The 16,072-nt window shown below is 41.5% G+C and overlaps 1 long non-coding RNA gene across 1 annotated transcript; it reads right to left on the reverse strand.

Annotated features, from left to right (window-relative positions):
• Positions 1-13,573: 13,573 nt before the first annotated feature.
• LOC140688344 (uncharacterized) lies at positions 13,574-14,741 on the reverse strand. Its single transcript, XR_012062983.1, has 2 exons — positions 14,389-14,741; positions 13,574-13,867 (listed from the first exon to the last, which is right to left on the reverse strand). It is a non-coding gene; the product is annotated as an uncharacterized lncRNA (long non-coding RNA).
• Positions 14,742-16,072: the final 1,331 nt, after the last annotated feature.

Here is a 16,072-nt window from a genome sequence, read left to right on the forward strand (position 1 = left end):
CACCTTGTCAGCTTCAGTCTCACGGCCAGCTTTCTGTCCTCCAGCATTCGAGGCTGCTTCTCTCTCGGAGCCAGTGCTCTTGCACTTTCCTCTGTCTGCCTTTCCAAAAGCTCATTGCTTGGACAGTTTCTTATCACTTAATCTTAGCATCAATATTGCCTTCTCTCCAGCCCTCCCTCTCAAAAGAACCACTTCTCCAACCAGTCTTTATCACATTATCCTATTTTTGTCTTCTTCACAGAAACTAAGACTCCCTGAAATTATGCTATTTGTTTACTCGCTCCATAGAAGAGCTTTGTCTGTTTTGTTCTCAGTATTTCCCCATCATGTTGAATAGTTCTTGGCATGCAGAAGGACCTTGGCAAATACTTATTGAATGAATACATGAATCAGATAAGCTGGGCTTTGGACTAGATCATCTCTGAGGGTCTCCTTCCAGCTATGAAGTACCATGATTTTCAAAAGCCATCACAAAAAGCATTTATCTTTCCAACGGAGAGCTTTTCTCCACAGATCGGCCAAGATAGGATTTCCCAGGGCTTAGCTGAAATGGTGGGTAAGCAAGCCGAGTGAAACAGATGCCTTCGGGTGCCGACACATCTTCCTCTGAGTTTAGCAACAGAGCAAAGAGCAATCATTGTAATCAGTACAGAGGTGGATGAGAGAGTAACTAGGTCTTCTGCCAAATTGCCTTCGTGGATGTCAGAGCCAGTTTCTCTGAAAACAGCTCTTTATTTAAAACATTATTCCAAGCAGAGCTTGCCTCCCCCCACTTGCATCCCCCTTTTCTCTTACTTGGGCTCTCCAATTTGTCACATATGTGTTCAATTGCTTTCTTAACATCAGTTTGGGTAACCCTGATGCGAGGGAGATGTAAGAGTCAGCCATTAGGTGCATGAAGGTCTGATGAAAGTAACTTTAACACATCACCGTTTGCTTTGGCAGGAGTTTGGGCCAAGAGCAAAAGTCCTCTTGATGTGTCAAATTATAGATAAACACAAGTTTCAAAAACATTTGTGATATAACTGCAAATAAATGCTGGTAACTGGCAGGGTGCTCCGTTTACAAATAGTTTCTGTCAACCAAACAGTAAGAGGATAAACTTGAACGCGACTGACTTCCCAAACATTTGAAAGCACTTTAATAGCAAGGCTCTGAGGCTGCAAGGATAAAACAGAATAATAATTAAGGCTTAAAATACCATCCAGCCAACAGCAAAGCTGCACTGGGCTATGCCTTGGGATCTATGGTTTATCATAATGACTCAGTGTCTGATTCCTCGAGCCCCACTCATCTTTTGAAGACTTTCTGAGTTGTCCACACTCCTGCTTTTGGTTCAGGTTGGTTTGTCCTCTTCAGGTCCCCAGTCTGAGATGCATGATCCTGGGAACTGGTTGGAATAGTTGATACCTAAGAAGAAGTGGTGCATTTCTTTCCTAGGTCAGAGCTTCAGGCCTTGATAAAGCAGTTGCATCTGGCAGGTTCTTTCTAACGGGGCAAAGTCAATAGGGACACTTGCCTTTGTGTGAGGCCCTTTGGTGGTGGTGGTAGCGGTAGGAGGAGAAATGGGGGTATATCTCCTTCTGTTCATTGGCCACCATGAGCTTTTATCCATCCATCCGTCTATCCGTGAGTCAAGAAATTTGTATTGAGTTCTTCTGATATACCAAACAGTGTACTAGACATCAGAATACATTAGTAAGAACATTTTTGGTGCTGGACTCTGATCTCTGTAATATAGAAAACCTCTAAAAATGGAAGACAGAGTTTTGAGTTCAGACCTACATTGACACTAACTCTGTTGTTTGTGTGCTGTTATCGGGAGCTTCAGATTCAGTACTTGATCCGGTAGTGAATGGATGAGGGCATGCAGGGTGGGGACTGTGCCACTCTGGGAACTTCATGCCCCATGCACAGTGAGCAGTGAGCCTCACTTTGGTGAAATGTTGTTCTGTGGGAAGACAGCACAGTTCTCCAGATTTTCGAGATAAGCAAGAGATCTTGACCTTTAAAATACAGAATTCCCTCATTTTAAATATTGATGACTTAGTTTTCAGAGACACTGATCAGGGCAAAATTAAACAAAACCCATGTTTGCAGCCTTTTTAGGGTACACTGTCCTTTTCCTTAATTTGTTTATCAGTGGAGAAAAGTCCTGAATCAGTGGAGCCTGACAGTCAGTGCAGTGATTTACAGGCTGCTGTTGGAGCAAGAGAGAGGCCATCCTGGCAGGGCACTGACCCCCACCCAGTGCCAACCAGTGAAGTGTTGTTTCTACCCATATTCCCAGATGTCTTTTGGGTTTTTCTTGTCTCCTTAGATCTGGGTTAAATTGCCTAAAATCCACCAGTTCCCAACTACAAAACTCCGTGCAAGCTTCTGAGAATTCCTAGACGTGGGGCATGTAATTTCAAGGTCTCTTCTGTCTCCCAGGCTGCTGCATCACCCCTTGAAATTGCACTGTGCCCAGACATGGGACTTGGCTCTTTCTTTGAATTCCACAAGAAATGAACTCAGTGACCCAAAATATTCGTAGACTTTACAGAAGACATTTTTGGTAGGGGCGGGGTGGGGCTCAGGAAACAGAAAAAGTTTTATCCTGCAGCAAGGCACATTAACTTTATAGGAAACAGCAGGCATGACTCTTTGTAAGATGTCATTTCACCTACGCCCTGCCTGCTCTCTATTTGCTAGTTGTAGGATCTGGGTAAGTTACTTAGCCTTTCTGCACTTCAGTTTCTTATATTTAAAGTGACGGGGCTATAATAATACCTGTGCAGAGGATTGAAATGAGTTAAGATAAGTAAAACAGTTAGAATAGGGTCAGGCACGTTAGATGAATGGATGCATGGATAGAGAGAGAGAGAAGGAAAGGAAGGAAGGAAGGGAAAGAAAGGAAAGAGAAATAAACTTATGCTGTTATTATTTTAATTTCTGTTTCTTCTCACTCCCTTCTCCACTCTTTTTCTTCCTTACTAACCTCTCCTCCTCCCATTCAAGCACAAAAACAGAAATTTGCACTTTACCCTCCTCTTTTCTCACCCAGAGTGGTTTTTCTCCTTTCTCCTCTGAGGCCTGGGCTCCTGCTGATGGCATATCCCAAGTATGTTTACTAAGATATTTTCCAAATAATGATAGCTTCCTCCCTAAGAGGGATTAAGATGTCAAATGTCAAGGCCATATTTTTTTCAACTTGGGATGTTTATATATACACACAAAGGGTTCCATAGCTTAGAAATAAATATTAAAAATCCTGGCGAGGTCTTCAGGGTGTTTTCAGCCTCTTAAATTCTGTGATTCTGGGGAAATGAAGTTTCCTGGCCTCATGAAATGTCTTAGTCCATGTCTTCTGCTGGTGAGCTGGGGGAGAGTACATGCTGGAACACCCAGCCTAGCGAGGCCCCCTCCAGGCACATCCCCAGGAGCTTGGAGGTGCTGTTGGCCCTTTTCTAAGGAGTCAAGGAGGCTGCAGTACCAGAGGGCTAGAACCTAACACAGTATTCAGTATTTTCCCCTCAAAAATAATTTTATCCCATAGCTCTCAGAATATTTCTAGCCTCTCTACCCAACCCCACCTCCAGAAAATTCAGTCCCACAGATGATATATATGGAGAGAGACCATTCTCTCAGTGAAGAGCAAGTATTATTATAAAGTTTCTTAGTCTTACTTTATGTATTGGTGTTGGCTTATAGCTACATAAGCAAATACAAAATCTCAAAGATCTATTATCTTCTCATCCTTCAGTAAAGCCAGTAATTGTATATATGTACATACATATGATTTATATTTTTTATGAACCATATTTCTGTTGGGATTTTAATAAGAAATAACAACACTAAAAACAAAAATCTCCTAATTCTATGTCAGTTTCCAATCTACCCTGTAAGTCCCTCCCTCCTTGGTACTCTGGCCTCGATAAGAGACTGGGAGTCTGATTTTTAAGCTATTGGTTGCTGTCCTTGGCATTTGTCAGAATGAGAAGTTGACTTTGGAAGCATTATAATAGAAGTGGCCTATTGTAGATTCAGGAAATAGATACTAACCAAATTAGAGGAACAGGAAAGGTGTGTTCTGCAATTCATTTCACACAGGTGTGTCATGGAAAGACCATAGCGGACCCGGCTTTGAGTTTCAGTTCTGACACTAACTAGCTTTGTGATTCTGGGCAAATAAAATTAACTTATCTGAGCCTAGATTCTTCTACTGTAATACGGAGTAAATAGTATGGGAGCACTGAGCTGTAGATGTGACTATACAGGACAATATGGCCACATTTGTACCCACAGGCTAGCAAAAATGTCTAGCATACCAGATATGGGTGTAGCCTGCTTAATCTAAGGTAGGTTCCTAATGCATTTTATTCCTTCATCTCCTTCCCATTTATTTGGGTGCCAGAGGCCTTGGTCTTATTTAGAACTAATCATTTTTGCTCTGATGGTTGAATTTTATTGAAGATTTCATGGAATTTAATACTTGAAAGAGACTTTAAAAGGTCAGGTGACCCAGCTCTTCTAGTGGGATTAAAGATGCTTGCAGATTCAATCAGTATAAAATAAACCATATAAGGAAAAAAGAAAACTGGGGATATCTGAAGGACTCAAAAGGAGTTGATGTCTTTAGGCACCTGATTGGGGCTAATTATAACACTTGGGTAATACATTTTTGGCACAAGCTTCCTGGCAATAAAGGCAAAGTGGAAACATGTTGTGTTACTTAGTTTTGGTTTTCTGACAATGGAAAGCATACACATTTTTCTGTAGAGACAGACTTTTTCCTGGAACCCACTTAGGCATTTATCACATGAGTCATTGTATAAAGGACACTGTGGGACAGAATGGACAATGTATTCCTCCGTGGCTTCTTGAAGAATGCCTAGTTTTTCATCTGGATGTTCTCATCTTGAACATTTATGAAAGCAAACATTTTGTAGTAACTAGGAACCCCTTTTCTGATACACTGAGAGAGTCTGAAATAAACCAAAAAAGGAACCTTATGCTGCCCTCCTCACCACTGATCTGTGGAGAAAAACTTTGGAGGCAGTTCTGTTTAGACATTATCGTTGTAACTACCTTTTGTCAAGCACAAGTACATTTTATAAGTAAGTTAACTAAGGCTAAATAAGATTAAATACCTCTTCCAGCCTCAAACAGATCACCGTGGTTTCCAACTACATTTGACTGATTGTGGTTGCCTGAAGCCGTGTGTTAAGGAGGATTCTGAGGCCATCGCTGGATAACAGTAGGAACAAGTGCTATGATGAGTTCGTGATGTTTGCCGTGAGAGGGCAGCGAGACTCCCTGGCCGTGCATTTGCCCTCATTGTGTGATTACATTTTCCTGCTAGCAAAGAAAATTTCAGGACAGTAATTAGCAGATGAATGTGTTGCCTATAATTCCTCTACATTTGTTAGTGGAAATATTCCAGGATGTAAGTTGCATGACTACTTTTTAATCACATACCCCTTGAAACTTCAGGATTCCCAGGAGCGGATATATGCACATAAGGATCTAGACCTAACCAAATGAATATCTCAACCTCACCCTCCGCCTGCAGAAAAGCCCAAGCCCATAATTCAGATTAAGAGCTATTAATATGAATTACATGTCTACATAAGTTGATTTACAAATACAGTAACTGTTTTTTAAGTCTTACTTATAGCTAATGACTGAATTTTGTTGTCATTGTATTTAACTAAGTAACATAATCCATTAAGAGTTGCAAATTTTGAGGCTCTCTGTGTGACACTTTGAATAATTGAGCAATTGCAGGCTGTATGCAGCAGTTGAAATGTAGTCAGTCTGTACCCTGAAGGGCTGCGGTCCTGCAAGATGAAACCTTTATTCAAAGGATGCCTGAGGCAACTGATTGCACCAAGGTGGGCAGCTGCCGCTCTTGCCTGCCCCGCCTCTGCATCGGGTAACAGAACCATCTCTTCCTTCATCCTCAGGGCGTGAGCTTCTGGTGGAGCCGAGTCCACCTTCTTGGGTAGGCATGCACCCACTCTGGCACCACGTTCCCCCAACCGGTGATTAACACAGAAGTAGGTACATGTTACCAAGTCAGACCAATGAAGCCCTACTTAGGAGTCTGGCTGACGCTAGAAAGTAAAGGCCCTTACTGTCCTTCGGTCGCTCGGCTAGTAGAATAAACAACAGTAGCTGCAGGTGGACATACTCCCTGAGGATGAATCCCGTCCCCAAGGAAGTAGTGGTGAATTGAAAAAGAGGGATTCAAGTCTTTGAGCGTGTTCACAGGGTTGTTCACCCATCACCACAATCCCTTTTAGAATATTATTATTACCTAAAAAAGAAATCCCACTCCCCCTAGTCATCACCCTGAACCCCTCCAGGTGCTTCCCCCAACCCTAGGCAACCACTAGTGTACTTTTTCTCTCCAGATTTGCCTGTTCTGGACATTCCGTGTAAATGGACCCATGCGGTATGTGTCCTTAGTTCCCCTGCAATTAATTTCCATAGCTCCCTTTACTTCTTGCAGCCCTTATTACAATTAAAATTTTAAAATTTGTCTAATCATTCATTTCATGTCTATCTCTCCATTAGACCAAGGCGTGGACTTCATGTATTTTATTCACCATTGTACCCTTAGTGCCTCCCCCAATGTCCATGCACCATAGGATAGACATTTAATGAATTCACGGATGAATGGGTTAATGAATGGATGGCTGAATGAAAAAATTAGATACCCACCCTGCTGTCACTACCAACACAGATCCAGAAATACCATCTACTTAATACGGTAGAAGAGGTTGATCTGGTTAACATACTTCACTACCAGTTCCCCATGTTGGGCAGAAAGAGAAATAAATATCTATTTAGCAAGAGAGAGTGTGGTTACACATGCAGATGTGTAATATTTGTAAATGAGAAGTGGGTTGTTTGTGTATAGGAATGGAGAAGGGGGAAACTTGGTAAGCTGGAGCTAAGTTAAAGTAAACTATTTATTGCACTAACTAAGCCACAATGTGGCCACTGCCAACTGGTCACAACTGCCGTTCCTTTTTTTTTTTTTTCTTAAAGTCCTCGGTCTCTGCAAGATACACTCTGAGTAATAGAAAAGAAAGTGTCCTGATGCTCGGAATTTTGCTCATGGCATCCTTGACTGTTTTGGGTCTTACTCCATGAGTGTTTAGGTCTAGTTGTTTTCCTGCCTGTGCCTGTAAACACACGGGGAAAGAATGGGATGGGAGCGAAGTCAGATGCATGCCTTGTCACTTGGACAGGCAGCTTGTGGAGTGGGAAACACACGTCCCCGCTTGGATGGCTTCTATACTCTGGGGCTTGGCAAAGCTGCTGCTGAAAACACTGAACAAAATAAACTACAGAAGATAGAAGGAATGCAGCAAAAGTCATGAAAAAACAAACTGGTGATTTATAGAGATTACAGTCTAATGGCTACAAGATTTTCCCGGCTTTGGTTTGGAGTTTTTTAAGAAATCAGTTGCAATCGAGGCTCCCTTGGTGGTTGGACACGAGAGGGGATTTTCTAGAAATAATGGGTTTCTCTGTTTGGGGTGTTTGTTTTGCTTTTAATAAAGTGAATATTGTTTTTATTCTCTTACTTCTCCACTGACGAAATAAAATCTTTAAGCAATCCCAGGTCCTGGATGTAAGCGGCATAAAGAATACACAGAGAGAGATTATTTCAGAGATGGGGTCTTTCTTCTTGTCATCCACGAGCATTCCAAAAATTACATGAGGAATTGGAAATGCCAAATGTGGCACCAGCTAGTGCAGAGATGTGTATTTTTTGCCCCCTCTCTTGTGCCCAGCAAACCCTTGACTAGAATGCAGTGACATCAATTTCTTGAATGAATATCTCTATTTACAGTGATTCAGAAGATTATAATTGATTTTTTAAAAAGAGACAGGATTCAAAACCAGGGCTGCTTTGGATAAATTCTCAGCAGTCAGATATTTAATAATGTATTTTCGGAGTGTGTACTCCAAGAATTACTGTACAGAATCAAATGTCCAGCCTAACCTTGCCCAGCAAAGGGACATCCACACATCTACCCGATGTCATAAATAGGAGGAACCTTGCGGTATTTCGCTTCACCTGCCTGTCCCCCAGCCAAATATCTCCCACTTGCCTGTAACTTTTGGTGTTAAATTTACCATTCATTCCTTATTTCTTTAGATAATTCAGCACCTTCTAAATTCTTCTGATGGTGAAAAATCACATGAGATACTTGTTCAAATCACCAGTGCTAGGTACCACCCATGAAAACAGACTCCTCATTCGAGTCTCTCTTTTTAATAAATGCCCTAGGTGATTCTTATGGCCAGAGTAATTTAGGAAAAATGGGGTGAATGATCATTTTTGTTTTATTTTATGATAACAGAGCACTTTCATGAAAACCTTTCATGAGATCCTCACCATGAGTCGGTGATAAAAATATTATTTTACATAAAAGGTAACTTAGCCTCTGAAAGATAAAGTAGACTGATTAAGGTCCCTTGGGGCTAGACCTTAACTCCAGGCATGTGGCTTTTAATCCAGATCCTCCCCTTGAATCTCCACTGCCTTTTAGGAGCTTATGGTAATGATGATGACCTTGGTACCAAGACAGTCTTGTTTGAACCAAAAAAGGACAGAAGGGAATTATGATAGGGGCTCTAATAGCACCCAAAGGGCCTTAGAGAAAGAGAAATCCTTTAACAGTTGAGGAGGAGAGAAGAGAGTAGGTAAGTAAAGTCATGGAAATGCGAATGTCAGTCTATTGTTGATTAGTGAGACGCTATTGAAAATAGTTGGAGTGTTCTGTAAAGTCTCCTGCATGGAACTCTGGTGCTGTAAGATAGTCCATGAAAAGAGGATTCCTGACTCAAATAAATTTGGAAAAACATGATGAACTTTAATCTGGTGACTAGATTCCCGAAGTACACTGCATATTTAAGGCTCTGAGAAGTCCTGGTGCAAAAAAATCTAATTGAAACTGTAAACGTGCAGTATCCAAACTTACTAGACCATGGACTTGGGCCCTCCATTATTCCATAAAATATACATAAACATCTGTCTGAACACACTTTGGGAAATGCTGGCCTAGGGCACAGATTTAGAGTTGAGAATATATCCATGGGGGTATTTAATACTGCAGTTACACCCAAAAAAGAGATTCTGTTCTCTTTCCTTTTTTTTTTTCTATTGTGCCTTTGCTTATTCTAAACACACACACCGTAAAATAAGCAACTGAGTATTCCTTGCACTGAAGTTTGTTGATCCTCTCTTGTTACTAACACAAGTGTGTGGCAAGAGAAGCAAGTAAGAGCTGAGCTAAACCCTGGGTGTGGAAACCCAGTCTGTCTGGAGCCCTGGCTCTTTCCAAGCATCTGGATTGGAGGCTCAGCTTGTCTTTTCCGTCCTTGCCAATATGCCTCTCTGGGGATGAGACAATCTGAAGACGTTGCCTCGTTGACATGACTTCCTTCTCTTAGTGTTTTTAAACCTGTTGATTCAGAGGGACTCTTCACTCCAGGCCCCTCTTGGGCCCCACAGCTGCCCAAAGCAAGGTCCAAGTGGCCTCGGTCAGAGCAAAGAGCAGCAGAAGCATGACTGGGCAGGCTTGCCAACTGCGTCAGTCTTCCCAAGATGAACACGACTCCGGCAAGAATGGGAAGGCTATCTGCTTGTGGTGATGAATTCTGTTTGCTGGAGCCTGATGGCACCCAGAGATGCCTCCTCAGCTGGAGCGGGTGGTTGGGTGGAGATAGGCATGGTCTGCAGTAGTCCAGATGGTCGGATGAGGCTCAGAAAGAGGGTGTGGGATTCGGGAGGAGTGATCTTCCTTCTTTGTTGTTTTTAAACTTAGCCTTTAAGCGGGGAGATAACTTATTCAGTTGTTGTGTTTAGATGCTACAGAGATGACTGATTTCTCAAAAGTGTGAACTCTCTGGTATTATTGTTCAAAGGAGCCCTGACCTTGACATGTTCTGGGTCTGACACAGCGAAATGGCAGTTAGAAGAGGGTGGGGTGAAGAAATTTTGTTTGGAAGGACAGTGTTTAAAGCAGCAAATGTGTATGCATTCTCTCAAGGAATGTTTTATCATCATCTCAATGTCTCCAGTGGTTTGCTGATGAATATTTAATGGCCAGCTCTCCAAAAATTAATAAGGTGTGCATATGTGTGTGTGTGTGTATACACACACCAATTTATTGTAAACTTTACTGATATAAAGGCTATATAGCATAAAATTTATAAATAATAATAAAATATGCAGCACTCTTTATTATCATTTTCATGTAGCCAATTGATTCTCTCAGGATTATTTCATTGTTTTTTATCAGACTATTTTATCCATAGTCAACCTATGGTTGCAACTGACAAGTGTAGTTCTAACATGAATATTTGTTGACATTTTTGTTTATGTTAACATATAAGATAAAAGCGAAACAATGAAGATGTATGTCTAGGGTTGCCAGATTTAGCGAATAAACTGCAGAAGGCTCAGTTAAATTTGAATTTTACATAAACAACAAATAAAATTTTAGTATAAGTATGTTTTGAATACTTGAGATATACTTATGCTTGTTGATTTGAAACTCAGTTTAACTGGGTATCCTGTATTTTGTCTAGTATTGAAAAGCCTCACTTGTTCTTCAGTGACATGAGTGACTTCTTGGCTGAATCACATACTAGGTTTTGAATGCTAGAAGACTGTTGCCTCAATTTGTTTGTGTGCTGTTCATTAGATGACAACTGTAAACATATCACAATTTTAAATTTTATCATCATTAATGACATTTTTGCTATCATCTTCTTCAATCTAGAAAATCAACAGAAAAAAAAACAAAACTCTGATTTGTAGCATTTGCTAATTTCTGTATGTCTCAACTCCCACCATAGCCAGTTTCAACCTGCCAACTCGACATCACTGAACGAAGAATTGGGATGAGGTAACACAGGAGCACACAATATCCCGTTTCCATCATACAGAAACAGTAGCCACAAACAACCTCAAAAGCATAGATAAGAGCACCGTTTAGTAAAGTAATTAGGAAGTGATGACTTTTGAGTATTTGTTATCTCTGTTTTTAATGTAATTTATGTAGTGGTTAGTCAGTGAAGGATTTGTTTAACCTGGCTCACAAAAGTCCTGACAATGTAACAATTGTCTCCTACAAGCTGGTAACAGCACCATGCCAGCACATTATTGTATCTGTCCATATCATCCTACTCCCAGCTCGTTTTTATTCATTTAGAAAATCTGCTTGGCTCCTAGAGGTGTTTGAGTTTGTGACCTTTGTTAAGTTGTTGGGGGTAGATTTCAAAGGAGAAAATGATACAGCCCTTCTCTAGAGAGCTTTAAGCTGCTCAAAGGAATAATGAACATTTATTGAGCATCTTCTCTATTTGAGACACTGCTCCCTACTACAGATTTAAGATTACAACCTTATAAGACCCTATGCTATATGAAAGCCAGAAAGGTAAAGGGGACGTGCACGCTAAACATGAAAAGGTCAGTAGCATTTTAAGGCAGGTTAAGAGATGAAATCAAAATTCCTACCATGGTTACAATATTGTTGATTATCTATACCCATAATTAAGGATTGGAAAGGGGGATTGTGTGTAAATAATTGCTCCTTTAGGGCAGTGGTCTTAAGGGGGGATGCATTTTCCTCTATATTTTCCTTTGATGTTTTTGTGAAGATTTTCTGGAAGATAAGCACTAAAGTCTACAATCCAGACAACAAATGCATTAAATTCATCAAAGGGGCACTTCTCTGTGCTGGGACCACTTTTATGGAGCACGGGGAGCATAAGCTAGGCCTTGAAGAACGGGGGGGGATTTAGATAAGTAGGGAAAGCATTCCAGGCAGGGCAGACAGCGTAAGTAAAGAGTTAGAGATAGGTATTTTGAAGGAACAATAAATAAAATAGTCTGGCCCGAGAAGGTTCAGATTTATATGTATACGCGAAAGCTATATAAAACCCGGCTCCACAAAGTCCACTCTTGGCATGGATCCAAATTCAAAGAACGAACAGTTGGAAAAATTGAAACTAATTTAAATCTTTACTACAGCTTCTTAAGAAAGCACAAAAGCTGGAGGACTTCTGCCCCTTGTCACCAATTTTTCCTTCCCCTTAGGTTCTCATCTCTTCTGGTAAATTATTCTCTACCTTTTCCAGCACTTCTCAACTCCGCTGATTATCTCAGGCTTCCAAATTAAGTTTCAGGACAGGGCTGAGTGGCGACCAGAATTTCCCTTAGCAGATGGAGGCGGGACATAGGCTATGTATCATTGCAGACATACCTTCTTGTCTGACACATCTACCAGTAATATGGGTGTAAACCTATACAGAACAATTATGTCAGTAAGTAATTTCTCTACACTTCTCCTTTCTAACTCTGTGGTATTAAATTGTGTTCATTTCTTGAATTGTGTGTGTGTGTTCTCCCTTAGGTTAGGCCTTTGTACTTGATCATCTATCTGCATATAATATTTATTTCCTCTCTTTTACCTAACCAATTTCTGTTAATCCTGAATGATTCGGTTTAGAAGTGACTTTACCCAGAAGCCTTTCTTGACCATGCAAACTGGATCAGTTCCTTCTCCTCTGTGAACTCATAGTACTGGGAGCTTCCTCCAGCTTTAGCATTTAACTACATAGCCTCATAATGGCCTGTCTTGTCCCCACTGGTCTGGGGAAAATTTGAAGATGGTCTTACTTGGTGTGTGTGTGTTTGTATGTATATATAAATGTGTATGTTTATATATATGCATTTGTATGTATATGTTTACAGATTTATATGTATATGGTTTATATCTGGTTTTATATATAATAATATATGTATATATTTAATATGTATTTTTATGTGTGTATTCATTTGTATTTATTTATTTTTTGTTTTCCTTTTATACATTTTGGATAAATTCATCCATTTACTGGCCACTTGTGTGTGATAAGCACCATCTTAAGCAGCTTGCAAATGTATCTCTTCCTGCTCTGACCAGTCATCTACAGTGGGAATTACCCTTAATTCTCAAGTGAGAAATCTAGGACTGCACGAGAAGTCATGGTTGCCCTAGGTCACACCACCAGAAAATGGCAGCAACAAAATTTGAACCCAAGGTCATGTGTATGATGAAGGCCCCATGTGTATGTCAAGGCATTAAAAAATCCATCAGGGAGCCTGCTTTCCGCGGGGTGAGGGGAGAAGATGTGTGTCACCAGATGGGAAGGTGGAGGGTGTTGGGGATTGTTGGCCAGGCCCTTGGCTGGCAGCAGGGAGAGGAGCACGTGCCAGCGAGCTGCTGCTGATTGAGACAAATAGTGAGAAGAGGAGGGTGGAGAACGGATGCAAGCACACATTTGTCACCCATAGTTAAGGGACTCTTGTTTATAGATTCCTTTGCATCCTTTTTATAAGATGTTTGAATATAAACAGGATTTCTTTTCAGTAATGATCTCCTGCCTCCCTCAGAGGACCATGAATTGCACCTGTGTGGTGGTCCTCCTGAGTGACAGGCACGTATCTCTTTTGAAACTTATAAAATCATATAAAGTGGTATGCGTTTCCTGTAGCTGCTGTAACAAAGGACCATAAACATAGTGGCTTAAAACAACACAAATTTATCTTTTAAGTTCTGTATGTCAGAAGTCCAAAATTTAGTCTCACTGGTCTAAAATCAGGCAATCAACAGGGATGCACTCCTTTCTGGAGGTTGTAGGAGACGATCTGTTGCATTGTCTTTTTTACTTTCTAGAGACAGTCTGCATTTGTTGGTTTGTAGCCCCGTTCTCCACATTCAGAGCCAGGAACAGTGGGTCAAGTCCTTGTGCTGCTATCTTGGTGGGCGCCCATTGCCACACTCTGTCTCAGACAACAGCCAAGAAAGTTTCTCTGCCTTCAAGGGTTCATATTAGATTGACACTCTACCCCCACCCCGCCCACCTCCCCCAGTAATGCAGAATAGTCTCTTCTTCTCAAGTCCCTTAACCTTAATCACAGCTGCAAAGTCCCTTTTGTCATGTAAGGCGACATAGTCGCAGGTCCTGGGGATTACAGTGCTGGACTTATCTCTGGGAGCCCTTGCTGTGCTTATTGCAAACGTGTATACAAGTACCCCGCTCTAGGTATGGAAACTAAGACTCAGAGAGGTGAAGCGATGTCCCCACGGTCCCGTATCTAGAAAGTGACAGATCCGAGATTTAGACTTCATGTTTTTGACTCACATGTGCTCACTCTTTTGGGGGCAGCAAGGTGCCTTTTCTAACATTTCTGTGCTGGTCATAGACCTGGGCAGCAGTGTTGACTAGGTGGCGATTTGTAGAATGGAATGAATGGGTGGCCTTCCAGCTTGGAGCTGCGAAGCATCCTTGAATTATGAGAAAACAGAGACCCCTTAATGATCAAAAGGATACTGTTGCCTTTTATGCCAGGTGTCTTTTTATATTCTCCCAACACAGGTTGCACTGGGCGTAAACACTGCCACACGTGAGCTGGTGGGTTATGGCACGTGGACTAGTTCACTCGGGCTGCCATAACAAGATGCCACAGAGCTGGTGGCATAAATGTCCGATTCATTTCCTCCTGGTCCTGGAGGCTTGGTGTCCAGGATCAAGGTATTGTCTGGCTTGTTTCTGGTGAGGCCTCTCCTCCTGGCTTGTGGATGGCTTCCTTCTTGCTGCGTCCTCAAGTGACCTTTTTCCTCTGTGTGTGCAGAGAGACAGAGCATGCTCTGGTGTCTCCTCCTCTTTTTATAAGGATACCAGTCTTATCAGGTTAGGGCTCCACCCTTGTGACCTCATTTAGCTTTATTACCTCATTAATGGCCCCATTTTCAAGAATAGTCACACTGGCGTTAGGGCTTCAATATATACATTGGGGCGGGGGGGAGGACAACACAGTTCAGTCCATAACAGCACTTAGGAGGCACTCAGTAAATATTAGCTCAATAAATGATCAAAGTAAGTAGTTAATAATCTCATTTGTTGAACAGATATGATTTACCAGGTATCCACTAGGACTTAACATGTGTTGCTCTCTTAATCCTTAGAACAATTCTGTGGTGTAAGTGTTACTATCTGTACTTCTCTAGGCCTTGGTATGTTGGTCTGTAATCCGAGATAGTCTCTTAGTTTCCTTTCAACTTTAAGAATCTCTGATCCTGTTAATGGCCTGCTGTGAGCCGTTCAAGGCTCTTTTCTTCTGACACCTCAGACCAGAAATCTTTATTGTCAAGAGTCTTGGCTTCTATTAAACAAACCTTGTAGGTTATGTTCCTTGATCCTGTGTGTAGATAAGCCTTCTGTGAGAGGTGTAACAATAGTCCCTGGGTCAGCATCTTCATCGGTGCAGAGGTCAGCAGAAGGGCTGGGAACATTCCCCTGGATCACTTTACCTAAAGAGGTTATGACGGAAGAGGCCTGTGTGAGCAGAGAAGTGCACCATATGGGCCCCTACAGTGCACCAGCCCACTCACATGCTTGCTCTGCATTGACTTCATCCGTCCGTTCAGCATCCATTATGTGCCAGATGCCAGGACCACAGAGATTACCCTTAATGTGTTTCTTTTTCATCCAGGTAGACCACATGTAAATCAGCAAACTCAATCCAGTTATGTTAAATGCTGTGTTAGAGCGAAGGGCAAGGGCTATAAGAGCAAAAAGAAAAGGAGGGCATCTAAAGGGTGGGAGGAGGGGAGAAGGCTTCCTTGGGGAGACAGTGCTTGGGCATGAGAAGTGTTTAGCCGAGGCAGGAACGTGGAGGAAGGAAGAAAGGGTGCTTGAGTTATTGCCTTGCTATTCCTGTGCATGAGCATTCACGGCGGGAAAGATGGCCACATGTATCAAGGTCCTTCAGAATGAGCCCAACTTTTGATCCAGTAATTCCACTTCTTGGAATTTATCCCAAGGAAGTTACCAGGCAGTTCACATAAAGATTTATGGGCACGGATGCTCATTGCTACATGATTTATATAATAATAAAAAACTAGAAACAGCCTAAATGTTTATAGTGAATTGGATAAATGAATCCATATGATGGAATATAATGTAGCCATTAAAAGCCACATTTAATGAGGGAAAAGTGCTCAAACTGCATTAA

The sequence above is a fragment of the Vicugna pacos genome, chromosome 22 (assembly GCF_048564905.1).
Source record: "Vicugna pacos chromosome 22, VicPac4, whole genome shotgun sequence".
Classification (NCBI taxonomy): Eukaryota; Metazoa; Chordata; class Mammalia; order Artiodactyla; family Camelidae; genus Vicugna; species Vicugna pacos.